Raw genomic sequence first — 24,102 nt, forward strand, 5'->3', positions numbered from 1 at the left:
AAAATGAAAACGAAAAACTTACAAACTCACAGACCATAAGTGATACCATTTGCAGTTGAGAAAAATGTAAACAAATGTAAAGATACTGTGTGAAATCATAATTGCACAAAATTAACTGTAGTACATACTGTAGTACTGTAGTACTGTACTGTAGTACTGTAGTACAGTAGTACTGTAGTACTGTAGTACTACTGTAATAATTCCGCAGTCACCTCCTGCTGCTACTGCGGTGTGCTCAAGTGTTGCAAGTATCCTCTTAGAAAAAAAAAATGACACTAATCATCCCTGCAGAGGCAGTTAGTCTTTCTGGCAAATTGCATTATCACAGCAAAAAGTGATTTCTCCTGGTTCTCCTGTTATTTTTCATGTTTAATGCAACACCATAAACCTTGAATAACACCACGGGACCCATACAAAGTGCCATCATTGATGCTGAAAGTCTTCCCAAGAAGAGTAGTCATGAAACTACAAGAAACAGTTGAATTGGTTGATATGTACCACAGAGGTTTGCGGCTGCAGTTGTCTGCTGTTTCAAGATAAATGCATCCAGTGTAAGGACCATGGGGAAAAAAAAAAAGAAAAGAAAAAGAAAATTCATGAAGCCATCACTGCAGCTATACCAGCAGGCACGAAAACCTTGTAATTTTTATAAGATATCTTTTTATCTCATATTGAAAATGCGGCTTATGGCAGCTTTTATGTGGGTGCAGGATTGCTGTAAGAAAGGCGTACTTAGGGACGCCTGGGTGGCTCAGTGGGTTAAGCCACTGCCTTCAGCTCAGGTCGTGGTCTCGGGGTCCTGGAATCGAGCCCCGTATCAGGCTCTCTGCTCAGCAGGGAGCCTGCTTCCCCCTCTCTCTGCCTGCCTCTCTGCCTACTTGTGATCTCTCTTTGTCAAATAAATAAATAAAATCTTAAAAAAAAAAAAAAAAAAGAAAAGAAAGAAAGGCATACTTACAGGCTCTAATATGATTTGAGAAAAAGCAAAGTCATATTATATGACAACTTAATGCAGATAAAGGTGAAGGAGCTAAATCTAGAGATTTTAATGCCAGCAAAGGATGGTTTGATAATTTTAGAAAGAGGTCTGACTTTAAAAAAATGTCAAGATAACAGGAGAGGCAGCTTCTGCCCACCAAGAAGCAGCAGCTGAGTTCTCAGGGCCACTGGTAAAAATCACTGAGGAAAAAGGCTATCTGGTTTCTAATACAGATGAATGTGCCCTACTCTGGGGGCAAAAAAAAAAAAGGCCACAAAGGATATCTATTAATAAGGAAGAGAGGGGCACCTGCACCCAGGTGGGGTTAAAGCCTCTGCCTTCAGCTCAGGTCATGATCCCAGGGTCCTAGGATCGAGCCCCGAATCGGGCTCTCTGCTCAGCAGGGAGCCTGCTTCCTCCTCCCTCTCTGCCTGCCTCTCTGCCTACTTGTGATTTCTCTCTGTCAAATGAATAAATAAAATCTTTAAAAAATAATAAGAAAGAGAACAGACCACCAAGATAAAAGGCAAGAAGGTACAGGCTAACTCTACCGTTCTTAGTCAGGTTCATGACCCATAAGCTGCTAACCCCCGAGCCCTGAAGGGAAAAGATAAACAGCTGCAAGTCTTTTGGCTGTACAAGAAGGCCTGAACAAGACCCTCTTTCTGGACTGGTTCCACTGATGCTGTGACTCTTCCTGATTTAGGAAGTACTCTGCTGGTAAGAACTTTTTAAAGTTCTTTCCATATTGGACAAAGGCCTTGACCCCCCAGAACCCCAGGAATTCAACACTGAAGGTGTCATAGTGGTCTACTTGCCCCCAAACATATCTCTGATTCAGCTTCTAGATCAAGGGATCATAAGGACTTTGAAAGTTTCTTATACACGGTACTCTATGGAAAAGACTGTGAACGCTATGAAAGAGAACTCTGACAGAACATCATGAAAGTCTGTAAAGATTTTTTTTTTTAAGATATTATTTATTTGACAGGAAAGAGAGGGAGAGAGGGAATACAAGCAGGGGAAGCAGGAGAGGGAGAAGCAGGCTTCCTGCTGAGCAGGGAGCCCAGGGTGGGGCCCAATCCCAGGACCCTGGGATCATGACCTGGGCCAAAGGCAGACACCTAACAACTGAGGCACCCAGGCGCCCCTGGAAGGATTTCTTTTTAAAGATTTTATTTATTTAGTTTAGAGACAGAGTTTGTGTGAGTGAGGAGAGGAGCAGAGGGGAAGAGAGAGGGAGAGAGAGAATCTGAAGCAGTCACTGCACTGAGTGCAGAGCCCCATGTGGGCTCCATCTCACAACCACAAAATCATGACCTGAGCTGAAACCAAGAATCAGATGCTCAACCAATTTAGCCACTAATGCACCCCAAAAGTCTGGAAGGATTACACCACTGAAGATGCCACTATTGTAGGAAAAGCCATGAAAGTCATTATGCCTGAAACAGTAAGTTCCTGCTGGAGAAAACTGTGTCCAGAAGGTGTGATGACTTCACAGATTTACAACAGAGGAAACCAAGGAAATCATGAAAGAGTGGATACAAAAAGGTGGGGGTGAAGGGTTTTAAAATACGGATCTTGGAGAAATTCAAGAGCTAACACACACCATCCAAGAAAAATTTTAAAAGGATGACTCGATGGAGATGAGTACTTTCAAACCATGCCCAAGAAAGAGGAAGAAGATGTAGAAGAAACAAGGGGCACCGGGGTGGCTCAGTTAGTTAAGAGTCTGCCTTCAGCTCAGGTCATATCTCAGAGTCCTGAGACTGAGCCCTCCATTGGGCTCCCTGCTCACCAGTAAGTCTGCCTATTCTTCTTCCTCTGACCCTCTCCCTGTTCATGTGTGCTCTCTCTTTCTCCCTTTCAAAAAAAAAAAAAAAAAAAAAAAGACATAGAAGAATCCATCCCAGAAAACAAATTGGTATCAGACATCTGACTGCATTCTGATTATTGAAGACTGCTTTGACTTCTTTGATGATTCAGACTTTCTAAGGTATAAGCACTGAAACTAAAGCAAACAGTGGAAGGATTGTGGAACCACCATAGAAACAATTTTAGAGATACTGGAAACCAAAAAAGTCAGAAATTAGGATGCATTTCCATAAAGTTATAGAGCGTGCAGGCCTTTCCTGCTTCTATTTCTACCTCCTCCACCTCTTCTACCTTTGCCACTTGAGAGAACAAGACCAACTCCCACAGTGAATAGTTAATAAACTTCTCTGTTGTTGGGGTACCTAGGTGGCTCAGTGGGTTAAAGCCTCTGCCTTTGGCTCAGGTCATGATCCCAAGGTCCTTGGATTGAGCCCCACATCGGGCTTTCTGCTCAGCGAGGAGCCTGCTTCCCTTCCTCTCTCTCTGCCTGCCTCTGTGCCTACCTGTGATCGCTGTCAAATAAATAAATAAAATCTTAAATAAATAAATAAACTTCTCGAACCACGTGAGATGTTTTGTGTCATCATCACCCAAGTACTCATCATGTAGAACATCATGTGCGAGACTTGAACGGAAGTGGACAGATTAGTGATTTTAATAGAAAATTCATATTGTGTTAGTTTGTTTTTTTTTTTTAATTTATTTGACAGATAGATCACAAGTAGGCAGAGAGGCAGGCAGAGAGAGAGAGGAGGAGGAGGCAGGCTCCTGCTGAGCAGAGAGCCCGATGTGAGGCCTGATCCCAGGACCCTGGGATCATGACCTGAGCTGAAGGCAGAGGCTTTAACCACTGAGCCACCCAGAGGCCCCTGTGTTAGTTTTCTTACTGTTTTATAACACTGCTTTCAAAGCATTACATTACCATACACTATGCCTCTTTCTCCTGTAATTGGAGAAACTGCCTATCAGCCTATACTCACAGTTAAGTGCTTTTTAAATCTAACAATGTGGGGTGCCTGGGTGGCTCAGTGGTTAAGCATCTGTCTTCAGCTCAGGTCATGATCCCAGAGTCCTGGGATCAAGCCCCGCATCAGGCTCCCTGCTCAGCAGGAAGCCTGCTTCTCCGACTCCCCCTGCTTGTGTTCCCTCTCTCCTGTTTCTCTCCCGGTCAAATAAATAAAATCTTTAAAAAAAAAAAAAACAACTAAGGATATTTCCTATGGACACTGGGGAGAATATGAGCTATGGTGAGTGCTGTGAATTGTGTAAGACTGATGGATGACTCACAGACCTGTACCCCTGAAGCAAATAATGTATGTTAATAAAAATAAATAAATAAAATCTAACAATGTTTCCAATGCTGTATTATGAGTATGATTGTAATACTATAACATAAAAAATTTTTAAATGATTCACTCATTAATGTATAGGCTAGGCTACCATGAAACAATTATACTGCTGCTTCTTTGGTATCAATGCATGAAATCATTATACCTATAAACAAATACGAATTTTTTTTTCTTTTTCTTTTATTTATTTGCTTGAGAGAGAGAGAGTAAGAGAGAAAGCATGAGAGGGGAGAGGCTCAGAGGGAAAAGGAGACTCCCTGCTGAGCAGGGAGCCCGATGCAGAACTGGATCCCGGGACTCCAGGATCATGACCTGGGCTGAAGGCAGTCGCTTAACCAACGGAGCCACCCAGGCACCCACAAATTTCTTTTTCATAGAATCTTCTCATTTTTAAAAAATATTTATTTATTTTCTATCTATCTGCTTATTTTAAGACTTTATTTATTTGTCAGAGAGCAAGAGAACGAGCAGGGGGAACAGCAGGCAGAGGGAGAAGTAGGTTCCTCACTAAGCAGGGAGTCTCATGTGGGACTCGATCCCAGAACCCTGGGATCATGACTCGAGCCAAAGGCAGATGCTAAACCAACTGAGCCACCCATGTGTCCCTACTTATTTATTTTAGAGAGTGCATATGCGTGTGTGCATGAGCAAGGGGAAGGGGAGAGGGAGAAGAAGAGAGAAGTACACTGGCTGCTGAGCACAGAGGGTTGGGGGGTGCTCAATCTCACCACTCTAAGATCAGGACCTGAGCTGAAATCAAGTCAGACACCCAACCGATTGAGCCACACAGGAGTTCCAATCTTCATTTTTGATGTCTAACATCAGTAACATGTATAAACATCTATACTGTTTTTATCATGCAAGATAGTATCAAGGGGCCCCTGGGTGGCTCAGTTGGTTAAACATCTGCCTTCAGCTCAGGCCGTGATCCCAGGGTCCTGGGATCGAGTCCTGCATCAGGCTCCTTGCTCAGTGGGGTGCCTGCTTCTCCCTCTCCCTCTGCTGCTCCCCCTGCTTGTGTTCTCTCTCTCTCTGACAAATAAAATCTTAAAAATAAAAAAAGTATTGATATAGGTACTAATCATTAATTCATTTTGTAAACTGACAATGTAATTGTACGGTATTGATTAAAAAACATTACAGGGGCACCTGGGTGGGTCAGTGGCTTAAGCCTCTACCTTCAGCTCAGGTCATGATCTCAGGGTCCTGAGATCAAGCCCTGAGTCGGGCTCTCTGCTCAGTGGAGAGCCTGATTCCCACTCTCTCTGCCTGCCTCTCTGCCTACTTGTGATCTCTCTCTGTCAAATAAATAAATAAAAATAAAAAAAATTATAGTACTGTAAATGAATTTTCTCTTGTGATTTTTACTAACATTTTCTTTTCTCTAGTTTATTATAAGAATACAGTATGTACTACATACAACATACAAAATATGTGTTGACTGTTTATCTTACCTATAAGGCTTCTGGTCAACAGTAAACTATTAGTAGTTAAGTTTGGGGGAGTCAAAACTTATACACAGATTTTCAACAGTGCACAGAGCCAGCACCCCAACCCACCGCGTTGCTCAAGGATCAACTGCATATGCTGTATATGTATAACTGTTTAAGCTGTCTATGCTTCAAGAGACTCACTTGAGATCCAAAGACACAAACAGGTTGAAAGTGAAAAGATGGAAAATATATTCCATGCAAATAGTAACCAAATGAAATCTGGGGAGCTAGATTAATATCAGACAAAACAGACTTTGAATCCAAAATTTATAAAAGACAAAGGAAGACATTATATATTAAAAGGTTCAAGGATGCCTGGGTGGCTCAGTTGGTTAAGCAACTGCCTTCGGCTCAGGTCATGATCCTAGAGTCCCAGAATCGAGTCCCACATCAGGCTCCCTGCTTGGCAGGGAGTCTGCTTCTCCCGCTGATCTCTCTCATGTTCTCTCTCTCTTTCTCTCTCAAATAAATAAATAAATAAATCTTTTTTAAAAAAATAAATAAAAGGTTCAAAAAATATAGCAAGAAGATAAAATAATCATAAATATTAAGCATAGAACACTCTCGAAATACATAGAACAAAAACTGAAAACATGTGAAGAGAAAAATAAACCATTCTCTAATAGTTGGAGACTTGAAACTCCACTTTCCATAACAGGTAAGTTGACCAAACAGAATAAATGGAAACAGAGAACACAATAAACCAACTAGACCTAACAGACACATACAAACACTCTACACAACAGTAGCAGAATCACATCTCAAGTGCACCTGGGCTAGTCTCCAGAATGGACCATTGATTAAACCACAAACATGTCTCAATAGATATAAAAAGAGAGACACTATGTATCTTCTCCAACCAACAGGGATGAGGTTAAAAGTCATAACATAAGGAAAACTAATATTCACAAAATTTGAAATGCATTACCCGACTTTCCAGTTCCTCTTCTAGGAATTCAATCTCTAGAAACTTACAGGGTTAGGTGACACGTTTACAAACACGCACAGTGCAGCACTGTTTGTAATAGCAAGATTTTAAAATCTAAATGTACATCAACATAGTATACTGCACTACTGAAAGGCCACACAATTCGCAAAAAAACGAGGGAGCTATGTGAACTGATCAAGGATAAGCTATAGGTACGAAATACTATTTATAATATCATCCCATCGGCGCAAAACAGAGAAGAATACAGGCATACCTTGGAGACACTGCAGGTTTGGTTCCAGACTACCGCAAAAAAGTGAGTGAAATGAATTTTTTGGTTTCCCAGTGCATATACATGTTTACACTATATGGTAGTTTATTAAGTGTGCAGTAACATTTATCTAAACATACAATGCACGTACCTTAATTAAAAAATACCTTATTGTTAAAAATCGCTAACCATCATCTGCGCTTTTAGCAAATTGTAATCACTGAACATGGATCACCATAACAAATATGGTAACAATGAAAAGTCTGAAATATTCTGAGAATGTGATACAGAGATACAAAGCAAGCAAATGCTCTTGGAAAATGGCACTGACAGACTTGCTCAACCCAGGATAGCCACAAACCCTCTTCAATCTGTAAAAAAAAATGCAGTATCTGCAATATGTAACAGAGCAACCCCTTACTACAGGGACGCCTGGGTGGCTCAGTTGGTTAAGCAGCTGCCTTCGGCTCAGGTCATGATCCCAGCGTCCTGGGATCAAGTCCCACATCCGGCTCCTTGCTCGGCAGGGAGCCTGCTTCTTCCTCTGCCTCTGCCTGCAATTCTGTCTGCCTGTGCTCGCTCTCTCTCCCTCTCTCTGACAAATAAATAAATAAAATCTTAAAAAAAAAAAAAAACTTACTACAAAGTTACAGTGATTAGGAGAGTGTGGCAGATCAATGTTACAGAGGGGCCTGCCACCTAAACTGCCCAGATTTCACCTCCAACACATGCTACACCAATCAGTAAAAGGACCCTTCGGTGAGTTCGAAAGACTAGCAGAAGAAACTACTGCAGGTACAGATCTGGATGAGTGGCAAATAGTCAAATGAGAATTTTGAAGACTGAAGTGAAAAATGGTTCCATAAGCATAGCTGTTGAACAGGAGTCAGCTGCTTCAGAAGATGGTAAGCATTATACTAAACTACAGGCTACACTCCTAGTGACACACTTCCGTTGAACTCTGCAGCCACACTACTCTAGAATCTAAACAATGGTTTCCTGGAAGCTGACCAGTGAGTTTGGCAAAAAAGAACCCCCATTGCAGGTCAGTACTCTTTATGGTTGAAACAATGATGGTAGCTGATTGTTTTTGTGCCTCTTCCATCTTTCATTCTTCATTAAAGCATTTTTCGGAGGTGCCCGAGAGGCTCAGTTGGTTGAGCATTCGACTCAATTTCAGCTCATGTCGTAACCTCAGGGTCATGAGATGGAACCCTATGTTGGGCTCCGTGCTCAGCAGAGGGTCTGCTTGAGAATGTCTGTCTCTCCTTCTCCCTCTGCTCCCCCCTCCTGCTTACCTGTGTGCTCAGTCTCTCTCTCAAATAAACCTTTTTTAAAAAAGAATAAATAAATAAATAAAGTATTCTTGGCAAACACTTCCACTCTGGTCCATCTTGCAAAGGTCCAAGAATTTTACCTCTAACAGCATAATTTGAATACCCAGGGCCATCCTTTTTAATCATGATTTCAGTTCCAAAAGCCAGCAGAGCAGAACCAGGGGTCCTATTTTATCTGAAGTATACAGCAGCTTGATCCTGCTCCAAACACTCTCATTTTTCCCAAAGTATATGCTTTGGGCCTCCACAGGACACTCGGTTAAGAACATCGAGGGAGCATCAACAAGCAAGGTTGATTTGAGCACTTACCAAGTAAGATCCACCTCTGAGGTTTTAGACAGTAGCAACTTTAATATGCACTGTGGGAATCAGCGGCTGCTGGCAGCATCCTTGTCCCTTGCAAAATTTCCGTTAAAAGATTTTAGGTGTATTGGTTCCAATTACAGAGCCTCTAAAGAGTCCTTAGATTTAGGAAGGGAAATGTATACACCTGCTGCCATCCCTAGATGTGGCATCTGTTTCCCAGGCTCCCCCTCCAGAACCATATCCTGATTCCTTTTTTTAATTTTAATTTTATTTATTTATTTGGCAGACAGATCACAAGTAGGCAGAGAGGCAGGCAGAGAGAGAGGGGGAAGCAGGCTCCCTGCTGAGCAGAGAGCCCAATGTGGGGCTCAATCCTAGGACCCTGGGATCATGATCTGAGCTGAAGGCAGAGGCTTTAACCCACTGAGCCACCCAGGCGCTCCTCCTGATTCCTTTTCGATGGTACTTGCTTGCCCTCCATCATACCATACTTAAAAGCTGATTAAAATGGATCAGACATAAATGTAGAAGCTAAAACTACAAAGCTTCTAAAAGAAAATATAGGAGAAAATCTTTTTGAGCTTTTTGTCAGCAAAATCTTCTATAAAAGATCCAAAAGCATGAACCATAAAAAAAATTTTTTTTTAAATTAAAACCTGGTCTTCAAAAGACACTGTTTAAAAAATGAATGGGCGGGACGCCTGGGTGGCTCAGTTGGTTGGACGACTGCCTTCGGCTCAGGTCATGATCCTGGAGTTCCGGGATCCAGTCCCGCATCGGGCTTCCAGCTCCACGGGGAGTCTGCTTCTCTCTCTGACCTTCTCCTCGCTCATGCTCTCTCTCACTATCTCTCTCAAATAAATAAATAAAATCTTAAAAATAAATAAATAAATAAATAAATAGATAATGAATAGGAAAACTATGGAATAGGAGTAAATATTTGTTAACACACATCTGACAAATACTTACTATTATTAGTCATAAGGAAAACAGATTAAAACCACAATGAGATACTAATACCCACCCAGTAGAACTGCCAAAATTAAAAAAACTTCCTAAAGCAAATACACAAGGATTTTCAGCAATTAGAATTCACACACTGCTGGAAAGAATGCAAGATGGTACAACCACTTTAGAAACTGGTCTGACAACACTATCCTATGACTCATCAATTTCACTTCTAAGTATTTACCTAAGACAAATGAAAACTTGGTACAAAAATGTTCATAACAGCTTTATTCATAATAGCTTTAAAAAAATGGAACCAACTCAAACACCCTTCCAAAGGAGATGAAATAAACACATAGTTTGGTGTCTTGAGGATTTCCATCCTTGTGGTAGTACACTTTAGTTAGATTTCAAATGGAGAGATCCCTTTTTGGTAAAGTGGAGAGAAGGATGAGTAAGAAAGGGGAGGTGGAAATGGAGAATCAACAAAATCCATTCTTTTTTTTTGTTTTTTAAAGATTTTATTTATTTGACAAAGAGAGAGGGAACACAAGCAAGGAGAGTGGGAGAAGGAGAAGCAGGCTTCCCACTGAGCAGGGAGCCTGATATGGGGCTCAATCCCAGGACCCTGGGATCATGACCTGAGCCAAAGGCAGACGACTTTGACGACTGAGCCATCCAGGCACCCCAAGATCCATTCTTTTTTTTTTTTTTTAAGATTTTATTTATTTGACAGACAGAGATCACAAGTAGGCAGAGAGGCAGACAAATAGAGAGAGAGGTGGAAGCAGGCTCCCTGCAGAGCAGAGAGCCCGATGCGGGACTCGATCCCAGGACCCTGAGATCATGACCTGAGCCGAAGGCAGCGGCTTAACCCACTGAGCCACCCAGGCGCCCGATCCATTCTTTTTTAAAAATTATTTTTGGGGACATCTGGGTGAGCTCAGTCAGTTGAGCATCCAACTCTTGATTTCAGCTCAGGTCATGATCTCAGGGTCCTGGGATCAAGCCCCATGCTGGGCTCTGCACTCAATGTGGAGTCTGCTTATTCCTCTTCCTCTGCTCCTCCCATCACTCTCTTTCTCTCTCTCAAATAAATACATACTTTTTAAAAAATTATTTTTAGAAATTATTATATATAAAATTTACCATTTTAACCATATTTAAGTGTATAGTTCAGTGGCATTAAATATGTTCATGTTACATAACCATCATCCCCATCCATCCACAGAACTTTTTTCTTCTTGCAAAACTGAAAATTTGTACTCATTAAACAGCAGTTCCTCATTTCCCTCTCAACAGTACTCAGCAACCACCATTCTGTTTTCTGTCTCTACAATTCTGACTACTCTATGTACTTCAAAATACTAGTGGAACCATTTAATATTTGACCTTTTGTGATTGGCTTATTTCACTTAGCATAGTATCTTCGAGGTTCAGCCTCGAAGAGAGGGCCTTTAAGGACATAAGGTTAAAAGAGGTCTTTTTTTTTTTTTTGGAAGGCAGCTATGCTCACCACTATACCACCAACACAGACTTTTTTTTTTTTTTTGAAGATTTTATTTATTCATTTGACAGACAGAGATCACAGGTAGGCAGAGAGGCAGGCAGAGAGAGAGGAAGGGAAGCAGGCTTCCCGCCAAGAAGAGAGCCTGACTCGGGGCTCCATCCCAGGATCCTGGGATCATGACCTGAGCCAAAGGCAGAGGCTTTAACCCACTGAGCCACCCAAGCGCCCCTAAAAGAGGTCTTAAGAGTGGGACTAATCCAGGAAGTCTGGTGTCAGAGGAAGAGACACTGGGAATGCATGCACAGAGGAAACTTTGTGTGCGGACACAGCAAGAAGGCAGCCTTCTTCTACAAGCCAAGGAGAAAGGCCTTACCAAAACCCAACCCCGCTGATGCCTTGATCTTAGAATTTAGCCTCCAGAGCAAGAGAAAATAAATTTCTGTTGTTTAAGCCACCTCATCTGTGGTATGCTGTTATAGCAGTCCTAGGAAAATAATACAAGTTCCAATTTCATCCACACCATCTTATTTTGTTTTGGAGGTGTTTTGTTGTTGTTCCGATAATCATCACCCTAATGGGTGTGAAGTGGCATTTCCCTGTCATTTTGATTTGCATTTCCCTAATCATTCATGATGATGAACCTCTTTCCATGGACTTATTGGCCATCTGTATAACCTTCTTTAGAGAAATGACTATAGAAGTCCTTTGCCCATTTTTGAATCAGGTTGTATTTTTGTTGTTGAGTTTAGAACCTTACTATATATTCTGGATATTAATCCCTTATCAGATATGTGATTTACAAATATCTTCTCCAATTCTGTGGGGTGCGTTTTTACTCTGTTCACAGTGTTCTTTGGTGAAGGAAAATTTTTCATTTTGACGAAGTCTAATTTGTCTATTTTTCCTTTTGTTGCCTATGTCTTTGGTGTCAGACCCAGGAGATCATTTCCAAATCCAATGTATTTATGGTTTTAGGTTTTTTTTATTTTAAGATTTTATTTATTAATTTGAGAGAGCACGCACAAGCAGGGGGAAGAGGAAGAGGGAGAAGTAGATGCCCGGCTGAGCCAGAAGCCCAACATGGGGCTTGATCCCAGGACCAGGAGATCACGACCCAAGCTGAAGGCAGGCACTTAACCATCTAGGTGGCCACCCAGGTGCCCCTAGTTCTTACATTTAGAAGCAAGATTCATTCTTAGAAGAATATTTATGGAAGGTGAAGTTTTGCACACTTATTCCTTTAAATCCATACATATGCAAGGATGCCTGGGTGGCTCAGTCAGTTGAGCACTGGACTCTTGATTTTGGCTCAGGTCATGATCTCCGGGTCGTGAGACTGAGCCCCTTGTCAGGCTCCACACTCAGTGCAGTCTGCCTCTCTCCCTCCATCTCCCTCTGCCCCTCCCCCTGCTCATGCATTCTCTTTCTCTCTATAAAATGAATAAATCTTTAAAAGGGGGGCACCTGGGTGGCTCAGTGGGTTAAAACCTCTGCCTTCGGGACACCTGGGTGGCTCAGTTGGTTAAGTGGCTGCCTTCAGCTCAGGTCATGATCCCAGCGTCCTGGGATCGAGTCAACATCAGGCTCCTTGCTTGGCAGGGAGCCTGCTTCTCCCTCTGCCTGCCACTCTGTCTGCCTGTGCTCGCTCTCGCTTCTCTTTCTATGACAAATAAATAAATAAAATCTTAAAAAAAAAAAAAAACAAACACACCTCTGCCTTCAGTTCGGGTCATGATCCCAGGATCCTGGGATCAAGCCCCACATCGGGCTCTCTGCTCAGCAGGGAGCCTGCTTCCTCCTCTCTCTCTCTCTGCCTGCCTCTCTGCCTACTTGTGATCTCTATCTGTCAAATAAATAAATAAAATCTTAAAAAAAAAAACTTTAAAAATATACATATACATATTCCTGCATTCTCCCTAGAATGATTTTGTGTACCCACAGGTTGAAGACCATAGTTTGAAGAACCTATGCTTATACTTCTCTATCACTCAACTTCTTTTTTTTGCCCATATTCCCGTTCTGTAGACTGCTACTTTTTTGCTTATAAACGCTCAAGTCTTTCTCATGCAAAAATACACACACACCCGCGCACGCACGCGCACACACACACACACACACACACACACAAAACCTTTAAATATATATATATATATTTTTAAGAGAGAGACACAGTGAGAGAGGGAATACAAGTAGGGGGAGAGGGAGAAGCAGACCTCCAGTCAAGCAGGGAGCTGGATGTGGGGCTCAATCCCAGGACCCCGGCATCACAACATGAGTCGAAGGCAGACCCCTAACGACTGAGCCACCCAGGCACCCCACCTTTAAATATTATTTAAATAAATGTCCACCAAATATTGCTAACTCCCAAGGCTCTACACTGTTTCCTAACACTATTCTTTTTTCTTTAACTAACATATAATGTATTATTTGCTTCAGGGGTACAGGTCTGTGAATCATCAGTCTTAAACACAGTTCACAGCACTCACCATACCACATACCCTCCCCAATATCCATAACCCAGCCACCACCCTATCCCTCCTCCCCTCACCCCCCAGCAACCCTCAGTTTGTTTCTTGAAATGACAAGTCTCTTATGGTTTGTCTCTCTCCCCAGTCCCATCTTGTTCCATTTTTTTCCCTCCCTACCCCCCACAACCTACTTCTCAAATTCCTCATTCAGAGACATCATATGATAATTGTCTTTCTTGGATTGACTTATTTCGCCTTAGCACTATTCTTGATCCACATGCCACCCCTAGGTGCTATGAAGTGAATGTTTGTACCCACACCCCCCTTTTTTTTAAGATTTTGTTTATTTATTTGACAGATCACAAATAGGCAGAAGGCAGGCAGAGAGAGGAAGGGAAGCAGGCTCCCTGCTGAGCAGAGAGCCCGATGTGGAGCTCGATCCAGGACACTGGGATCATGACCCGAGCCAAAGGCAGATGCTTTAACCCACTGAGCCACCCAGGCGGCCCCCACACCCCCCCCATTCTTATGTTGAAGCCCTAATACCCAATGTGATGATATTTGGAGGTGGGGGCCTTGAGAGGTAACTGGGTCATGAGAGTGGAGCACTGGTGAATGGGATTAGCGCCCTTGTAAGAAAAGACAAAAAAAAAAAAAAAAAAGATTTGTCTCTCAGCCAAATAAAGACACAGTAAGAAGGCAGCTGTCTGCAAATCAAAAGGATTTTCACCTGGACCAAATCAGAAGGAACCCTGACCTTGAACTTCCCTGCCTCCAGAAATGTGAGGAATAAATTTTTACTGTTCAAGTCACCCAGTCCATGTTACTTTGCTATGGCAGCCAAAGCTGACTAGACATGAGGAATTGCATCTATTCCCAATTTAATCACAGTAACTGCCATCTCTACAATGATAATTTCTGCATCTCTGCTTTTTAGATTTCCCCTGTAAAGTCCAAATTGCCTGCCAGAAATCACCACTTGGCTATCTCACAGGAATGTCAAAGTCATGTACAAATTAGACTTAATACTGCAGGAAGACATTTAAATACTTCATTAGAGCTGCTTCTTCTTATAACAGAAATTTCCCAGGGCACCTGGGTGGCTCAGTCGGTTAAGTGTCTGCCTTTGGCTCAGGTCATGATCTCGGGGTCCTGGGACTGAGCCCCACATTGGGCTCCCTGCTCAATGGGGAGCCTGCTTCTCCCTCTCCCACTCCCTCTGCTTGTGCACACACACCCTCTCTAATAAATAAATAAATATTCTTAATAAAGAAAGAAATAGAAATTCCCCAGGGTTTAAATATTTTTATATCCTGATTCCTAATAGCAGCAAATTAGGCTCCTAATTCAAGAGTGAGTTTTGTAAGCCAGTACAGTGTAGGAGAAAAGGCCTAAAAGTGCCATCTCTGGACATACTCTGCTTAGGTTCAGAGCTGGATTGCCTGAAGATAAATCTTGTTTCTGCCACACCACAGGACCTTAAACAAGTATTTAACTAAATGCTTCAGTTTACTTATATGTAAAATCAGTATAAAGCTCATATCTAATTCATATAATTATCAGAACAGAATGAAAATGCAAATCTATTAAAACAGTAGCCAATAAGTAAAATGCTCAATAAATGTTACCTATTACTACTTTGTTTATTTAAAAAATCACTGAGATTTGGAATGCGTTCCCATTGAGGTAGTCTGATCTGGCTAAATGACTGACATTAAAAATCTGATCTTCCAATTAGATTATATGACATTTTATAAATTAAGTCTGCTGCTCTAAAGTCTATATATACATAAAGCATACATACAATATATATTATGCCAAAAAATACATCCTTTGCGGCCATTTATGATAGAAATGTTAAAGCACTAACACTGACTTAAAAATGTGTAAGGTGGGGCGCCTGGGTGAATCAGAGGGTTAAGTCTCTGCCTTGGGCTCAGGTCATGATCCCCAGGGTCCTGGAATCAAGCACTGCATCGGGCTCTCTGCTCAGCAAGGAGCCTGCTTCTCCCTCTCTCTGCTTGCTTCTCTGCCTACTTGTGATCTCTGTCAAACAAATAAATAAAATCTTTTAAAAAAAATGTGTAAGATGGTAATAAGTTTTTCAAAATTTTAGGGGGAAATTTTTAAAAATTTTATGTGGTCCTAGAATAAAAGGATTTCAAGACCACTGGTCTAGTGCATGTGTTTTTTGTTTTATTTTTTAAGATTCTATTTATTTGACAAAGAAAGAGCATACAAGCAGAGGGAGTGGCAGAGAGAGGGAGAAGCAGACTCCCCACTGAGCAGGGAGCCTGATGCAGGGCTGGATCCCAGGACCCTGGGGATCATGACCTGAGCCGAAAGCAGACCTTAACCAACTGAGCCACCCAGGCACCCCATGGTGCATGTGTTTTAGAGTCAGAATGCCTGGTTTGAACCAGAACTCCAGTTTTCTTTTTTTAAGAAAGATTTTATTTATTTAGGCACAGAGAGAGAAAGAGAACCCGAGAGGGAAAGCAAGAGCGGACACAGCAGGGGGAGCAGCAGGCAGAGGGAGAGGATGAGGGAGAAGCAGACCCACCAAGCAGGGCGCCCAATGCAGGGCTTGATCTCAGGACTGGGATCATTACCTGAGCCGAAGGCAGACGCATAATGACTGGGCCACCCAGGTGCCCCAGAACTCCAGTTTGCACCTCTGAGAAATTATTTAACTTCTATATGTCTCAAAGCTCTCCTATGCTATAGGAATAATGGTACCTACCTCATACAATTACTATCAGGAGTAAATGAGATCATGCATAAGAAGCAATCATATTCATAGCCCCGTTGTTCATAATAGCCCCAGACTGGAAATAGTCCAAATGTCCATCCATAAGTGAATGGCTGAACCAAAAGAAATATACCATAAAAAAAAATGCCACAACATGGATGAACCTCAAAAAAGCACTGCAAGTGAAAGAAGCCAGACACAAAAGAAAGAATTGCATAATTCCAATTATATGAAATTTCTAGAAAACATAAAACTACAGAGATACGAAGGAAATCAGTAGATACTAGGACTTGCAGTTGGAGAAGTGGGGATAAACAACAAACAGGAAGTAAGGAATGTTTTGAGGTGCTGGAAATCTAAATCTGAACAGTGGTAATGATTACATGAAAATGAACACTTACAATGAAGGAATTTTGTGATATGTAAACTATGTCTCCAAAAAAAGTTTTAAAGAATTTTATTTTTTTAAGATTTTATTTATTTATTTGACAGAGAGAGAAAGAGAGAGAGATCACAAGTAGGGAGGCAGAGAGAGAGGGGGAAGCAGGCTCCCTGCTGAGCAGAGAACCCGATGTGGGGCTTGATCCCAGGACCCTGAGATCATGACCTGAGCCACAGGCAGAGGCTTAACCCACTGAGCCACCCAGGAACCCCAAAAGTTTTAAAGAATTTTAAAACAATGTAACAAATACTATTACTACTACTACTATGCTCAGATTTTTTTTTTAAGGTTTTATTTATTTATTTGACAGACAGAGATCACAACTAGGCAGAGAGGCAGGCAGGGAGAGAAGGGGAAGCAGGCTCCACGCTGAGCAGAGAGCCCGATGCGGGGCTCGATCCCAGGACCCTGGGATCATGATCTGAGCTGAAGACAGAGACTTTGACCCACTGAGCCACCCAGGCTCCCCATGCTCAGATTTTTAAAATCATAATAGAATTAAGCTGGAAAGGACCTTCCTGAGTATGTCTAATCCTACTCTCCAAAATGAGAGTAATGAAGACAAGCATAGCTGAATGCTGACTCTACCACAGTTAAGCACTTTCATTTATTCATTGCAAGTCCTCTGTAGGGTAAAACTCAGTTACTATTCCCACTTTATAGACCACGCAACCGAGGCTCAAACAGGTTGAGATTTGATCCAAAACAATATAACTAATATGAGAAAAAGCCAACATGCAAACTCAAGATGATCTGAGTCTAAAGCCAATGCTTAGAAAAAACCCATCCTGAAATTCACATGGCATTTCAAAAGACTCTGAATAACCAAAACAATCTTGAAAAAGAACATAGTTGGAGGAGACACACTTCCCGATTTCGACTTACTACAAAGCTGCAGTTATCAAAACAGTGTGGTATTGGTATAAGGACAAACATACAGATCAGTGGAATAGAGAAACCAGAACTAAATTCTTACATATATGGTCAGGATATTTTCAACAAGGGTATCAAGACTATCAAGGGGAAAAGACATACTCAACAAATGCTCATAGGAAAACTGGATATCCAAGTGCAGAAGAGTGAAGTGGGACCTTCACCTAATACCACACACCAAAATTATCTCAAAATGCATCAAAGACCTAAATGTAAGTGCTAAAACTATGAAACTCTTACAATAATAGGGGGAAAGCTTCACGCATTAGATTTGGCAATGATTTCTTTTTTTTTTTTTAAGATTTTATTTATTTATTTGTCAGGGACAGAGGGAGAGAGAGTGAACAAGCACAGGCAGACAGAGAGGCAGGCAGAGGCAGAGGGAGAAGCAGGCTCCCCGCCGAGCAAGGAGCCCGATGTGGGACTCGATCCCAGGACACCGGGACCACGACCTGAGCGGAAGGCAGCTGCTTAACCAACTGAGCCACCCAGGCGTCCCTTGGCAATGATTTCTTGACGATGACACCAAAGGCACAGTCAACAAAAGAAAAACAGGCAAATTAGATTTCATCAAAATGGAAAACTCTCCTGCATCAAAGACCACTATAAATAGAGTAAAAAGCACTCTACAGACTGGGAGAAAATATTTGGAAATCACGTATCTGATAAAAGGTTAATATCCAGAATAGGCATATGCCCATGTTCACAGCAGCATGACTGACAATAGCCAAAAGGTGGAAACAACAGTTGTCTACCAACAAACGAAGAAATAAAATGTGACCTATTCACACCAATGGAATACTTATTCAGCCATAAAAGAGAATGAGTATGTCAATTACGTCTCAATTTTTAAAATATATTTTTTGTAATTTTTAAAAAAGGAATGAAGTTTGGGGCATCTGGCTGGCTCAGTTAAAGAGTGACCAACTCTTTTTTTTTTTTTAATTTTTTGTTTATTTATTTGACAGGCAGAGATCACAAGTAGGCAGAGAGGCAGGCAAAGAGAGAGGAGGAAGCAGGCTCCCCGCCGAGCAGAGAGCCCGATGCGGGGCTCGATCCCAGGACCCTGGGATCATGACCTGAGCTGAAGGCAGAGGCTTTAACCCACTGAACCAACCAGGTGCCCCAAGAGTGACCAACTCTTGATCTTGGGTTTATAAGTTTGAGCCTCATGATGGGTGTAAAGATAAATAAATAAACAAACTTAAAAAAAAGAAAAAAAGGAATGAAGTTTGGACACCTGCTATGACATTATTGCGCCATGAAAACATTATGGTAAGTGAAACATAAAGGGACAAATATTGTATGATTTCACTTATATGGGATACCTAAAACAGGCAAATTCAGAGGGATTTAAAGTCACCAGGGGCTAAATGGAAGGAACAATGAGAGTCACTAGCTTAATGGATAGAGTTTCTGCTCAGGGTGATGAAAAAGTTTTGGAAATAGTGGTCACGGTTGCACTACCACTGTGTATGTAACTAATGCGCTGAATTTTACACTTAAAAGTGGCTTGGGGTGCCTGTCTGGCTTAATCGGAAGTGTGGCTTTTGATCTCCGGGTAATGAGTTACAGCCCATGTTGGGTGTAGAGATTCCTTAAATAAACAAACTTAAAAAAAAAAAAAAAGAAAAGGTTTAGATAGCGAATTTTGTTACAACATATGTAACAAAATATATTTACCACAACCTTGTAAAGAAATTAGCAATGTAATATATAAAAAGCATTGAATTATACACTTTAAATGGTTAACTGTATGGCATATGAATTATGAATTATATCTCAACAAAGCTGCTTTAAAAAAAGACAACCGTGGTGGCTAACATTTATGAAGACCTTCTGCACACCTGACACTGTGCTAAGGGCATTACATACACCTCACAACTTCATTTCACATATGAGGAAACTTAAGTAAGGTAATTTATCCAATGTCACTGAATTAGTGGAGGAGTGAAGGATTCAAAACCTATCCGATTCCAGAGCTCCCCCAGTTACCCACTCTGCTATTCTGAGTCCCACACCATGAAAGGACGGTTATAAAATGCATTCAAGGGGCGCCTGGGTGGCTCAGTGGGTTAAGCCACTGCCTTCGGCTCAGGTCATGATCTCAGGGTCCTGGGATTGAGTCCCGCATCGGGCTCTCTGCTCGGCGGGGAGCCTGCTTCCTCCTCTCTCTCTGCCTGCCTCTCTGTCTACTTGTGATCTCTGTCTGTCAAATAAATAAATAAAATCTTTAAAAAAATAAAATAATAAAATAAAATGCATTCAACAGATGCCCCATTAACTAAGTGAATGAAATGAAGACGGAATTGTGGGAGTGTGGCAGAAAAATTAATTCTAAGTACTTGGTATATGGCTTAAAAAAAAGTCCATCAAGGAATGACTTATAATCTTTAAGATTTCAGAACCTTCCAATAATTTTAATTTTAATACAACCCTGAATCTGATCATTAACAGCAGTTTATACATTTAAACATTGGCACAATTCTATAACCTTGCTGAAGTATCTGCAATAAGTTCATTTAGTAACATGCAGTCACCTCCCCCACCCAGCCTTCACAAGTCTCTTCAGAAAGGCTATAAACAACCCAGGACCCTAAAGGCAACAAAAATAAACCCAACTCTGGTAACAGAATTCTATCAAGAAGGGTGCTACAGATGTCCAGAAAAGAGACCTAGTACCTTCCCTATAGGTTAAACACCTACTTAGATGCCAGTTAATGAGACAAGGTTCATGTCCAACTTGTCCGTGTTTCACCGAAACAGTAACACGCCATTAGTTACTTCATACATCGCCAGTCCTTCGGTCATCCATTAGTTCTTCATACCTCTCCCTACAGTCCTCACAAGTTTGCTGATATTGACATTATCAACTATTCACACTGGTGGCATTACTCAACAGAAAGTTGAAGACTAACAAACCTAGGGTACAATCCAGAGTTCAGAAAATGAACCAAGTGACCAAGCGCATCAGAGTCTACTGAACTCTTTCACTTATATCCAGCAACTCTGACCCTCACATGCAAAACCTGGAATATGCAAAAAAAAAAAAAAAAAATACCGTTACTCTTAAAAAGTTTTGGTACCTTACATGCCCCTTTTTATTTTAAAAAAAAATGCGCTCCTAGGGTTGAATCCAGCAGCACATCAATACTAAAGTTAGGAGAAAAACACAGATTTACAACGCCAAAAGGAATCTGAAGAGTAAATACGAAAAAACATCCCTCCTCTCACATTCTCCCAACGGGCGCAGAACCCACCAGACCACTCCCCCCGCCTCCAGGTTCCACAGCCCCGCGTGCCGGGCTCCGAGCTCTCGCACCCTGTCGTCCGGCCGAGCTCATTCGTGTCTAGCCAGGTCTAAGGACGAGGCTACGTGCTAGGCACAAGAAGGCCTCCCTCTCGAGCGATGCCTCAGAACTGGATCACATTCCTGCAAAAGCAGGAAAAAAGGAAGAAAGGGCCGACCTGTGGCCCCGCAAACCAGAAACACCAAACCGTAACCACGCGCCAACCCCCTACCCCGCAGCCGACAGCCCCGAGGCTGGACCGGTAATTCTACCACCGCACCCGGCCCCGCCCCGGGTCCGCGACCATTCCGGGGCGTTCCTCCCGAGGGCGGCGCCTGCCTCACCACACCGCCACTTGGCTCTCTTCTTCCCGAGCGAGGCCGCGGCCGTCCCGCGACACCAAAGCCGCAGCTTCCAGGCCTCGCGGACCCACGACTTCTATAGCGGCCTGGCAAGCTGGCTCTTTCCCCGCAGGCTCCGGCACGCCCTCTCTACTGCCCCAGGCCCTTACCGAGGCAGCGCGGCCTCCGCGGCCCGCTCCTCCTAATCCTCAGCCGCCGCCACCGACCCAGCGTCGCGGAGACCGGAACTTCCTCCGCGCCGGGCCGCTGCCTCCACAAAGGCGCCGCGCCGCCGCCTTCAGCGCTCGGCCCGCCGGGAGATAGAGTACAGCGGCAGGTCGCGCCGACTCCACTCCCGCCGTGCCTCGCGCGTGTCGGGGCGGGGCTGCCTACGGGGGCGAGGCGTGAGGGCACGCTGCTCGGCGGCGTCCAATGGGAGGGCATGCTTCCCCAGGTCCGCGGGGTCTGCTGGGGGTTGTGGTTTAGACCCTGATTTGTCTTCCTGTGCTCTTGGGGGTTGAACAAGATTTGCCGTCTGTCTGCCGTTGGCTTGGACTCTCCGAGTTTTGCTCTCCATCCGGAGCGCATATCAAGCCTTGGTCGGCCTAGTTCGAGGACGCCTTCTTTCCCGTCATTGTGAAGGCAATGGAAGGGAGACTTCTCCGGCCCAAGCCTTCCGAAGAAATGTTTGTCGGACCACACCAGCGCCTGACTCTTGACCCCTTCAGTCCAGGATCTTAGCCCTTTTTGCCCAAGACCCGAGGATACGTGCGAGAGAAGCTTTTGAATTAGGGAAGAAGTAATCAGAGAGGCTCGTCCCCTTTTCATTCTGAGGGGGTTTCCAAGTTAGGCATCCCCCGCTCAAGAATATCAAGCAAATACCGCCTATGTTAAAGGTTCAGTGGTCCTACCTATGAGGGAAAATTCACCCACCTTCCACAGGGCCTTGCTAGATCTCAAGCAATAAATCTGGCCAAGGGTTACCTACGAGGTCTCAGAACTGGAAGGCTATCTGCAAATCTCCCAGTCTAGCAGAAACGCTTTCAGTTTGCAGCTCACTTCCAGAATCTCCTTAAGTTAATCTTCAAATGGCAAGGTCCAAGCTTCCAGATGGGTTATCTACGCTGTTAATATGCTTGCTGGTTCCGGCCACCTGGTGTTTCTACCAGAAAGGTAACCTGATTTTGTAGCCTAAATTCAACATCATGGGATCAAAGGAATCTGCTGCAAGAAAAGCCTATAAAGCATTCTAAAGTAAAGCAATTCTTATCTGCAGAGAAAGGAGGTATTTGGGTTAAGTAGTCTTTAAAATTATCTTCCCACTTTTCAGGCATCTTGTCTGGAAGTCATTCCTTCATTAGAGAACTGTATGAAGGGCCTGTGTGTGCCAGGCACTGTATCAGGTGCTGGGGATATAGGAACAAAAAAAGCTGATAAAATTTGCTGCCCTGCTGGATATGGGTGTGGGGTAGTTTTTGGAGGAAGACAAAAAACTAAACAAGATATACAATCTCTGCTGAAATGAGTTTGGTTTCTGTCAAAAGGAAGATGGAGAGTCATTGGAGGGCTCTAAATAGAATAATACCATAATTTCAGGTCCATGTTATACCATCCCTCTGGCTGCTGTGTGGAAATAGGCTAAAGGTAGGAAGGGCAGAAGCCATGCAGCCAATTAGGAGTCTGCTGCAACCACAGAAGGATAGTACTTGTACCTGTGTGGTAACAGTAGAAACGGGAGGTTGGGATGAGGGCAGAGAGGGAAGAATGTGGGCAAAGCAGTTTTGGTAGGAAAAACAGGAGCTCAGTTTGTGGTAGGTTGAATTTTAGGTGCCTAGTATTCAAGTGAGACATGGAATTGGTAGTTGGATACATCAGTCCGGAATTCAGGGTAAATGGTTAGTGTTAGAGATGCAAATCTGGGAAGTACAAGCATATTGCTGGTGCCAGTATCTGAAGCCATGGACTTGGATGAGGTAACCAAGGGGTGAACAAGGAAATAAGGGAGTGAGTGTAGACAGGAGAGCAGAGTTCCAGCCCTGAGCCAGGGGGCACACCAGCACTAGGAAGTTTCGAGGAAGAGAAGGAACAGCTAGCTACATGGAACTGTGGGTACTTTGACTTTGCTTCCCAAGCTGAACCATTGTTCGTGGATCTCTCCCTTACCAGATAGTACTTTGTCCTCTGAAGAGATAAATGGTATTAAGGAACTAATTATTCTTGCCTTATACCCAGTCTCCTTGGGTAATGATAATTGCTGCTCTTTATCAAACTATATGGCTGGCATTGTGCTGTCACTTCCTTATCTCATTTAATTTTTATAATAATCATATGAGGAAACCCCTTTTATAGTTAAGGAAACCAAAGACCAGAAAAATTAAGTTATTGCCATAGCTGGAAAGTATAAGGTGGGGGATTCCAACCCAGGTCAGTCCTGGTCCAAGGTTTATGTCCCTGACTACTTTCCCCTTTTCCTTAAGGTTATTATTGAAGGTTTTCAGAAGAAGCATAATGAATTTCCTTTCTTTTTTTTCTTAACTTACAAGTACCCATAGTCCTTGTAAGTTTGTTTGTACTGCCTAAGAGCAGGAAACATGAGCTATTTAGAAGAGATGATCTGAGCAACACCTTCACCTGGAATGGGATTTACAAGGTCTAGTCGGGGAGATGTATCCATTTTCAGCCCCTAAATCCTTACAGGGGAGGACTTAGCAAAGAGAAAGACCATGTCCTGTCTGTTGCTCCTTGTTGCCTTGGTCTCATTTGGGACCATGGTTCTCCAGCATGAAAAGTAGGATTTGATGAAATGTTAAAATGAGATACAGGAACCAGGAGATACACAGGTTATACAAGACCATAGATGATATTTCCCAGCAGAGCAGA

At 42.8% G+C, this 24,102-nt stretch overlaps 1 protein-coding gene across 1 annotated transcript in view; it reads right to left on the reverse strand.

The window, feature by feature from the left end:
* Positions 1-21,582, reverse strand: part of RBM6 (RNA binding motif protein 6) — a 106,074-nt gene extending 84,492 nt beyond the window's left edge. The window contains exon 1 of the mRNA XM_047693580.1: positions 21,393-21,582. The gene's annotated coding sequence lies outside the window, so the exon portion shown is untranslated. The remainder of the gene's footprint in view (positions 1-21,392) is intronic.
* Between the last annotated feature and the right edge of the window lie 2,520 nt (positions 21,583-24,102).

This window comes from Lutra lutra, chromosome 1 (assembly GCF_902655055.1).
Source record: "Lutra lutra chromosome 1, mLutLut1.2, whole genome shotgun sequence".
Taxonomy (NCBI): domain Eukaryota; kingdom Metazoa; phylum Chordata; class Mammalia; order Carnivora; family Mustelidae; genus Lutra; species Lutra lutra.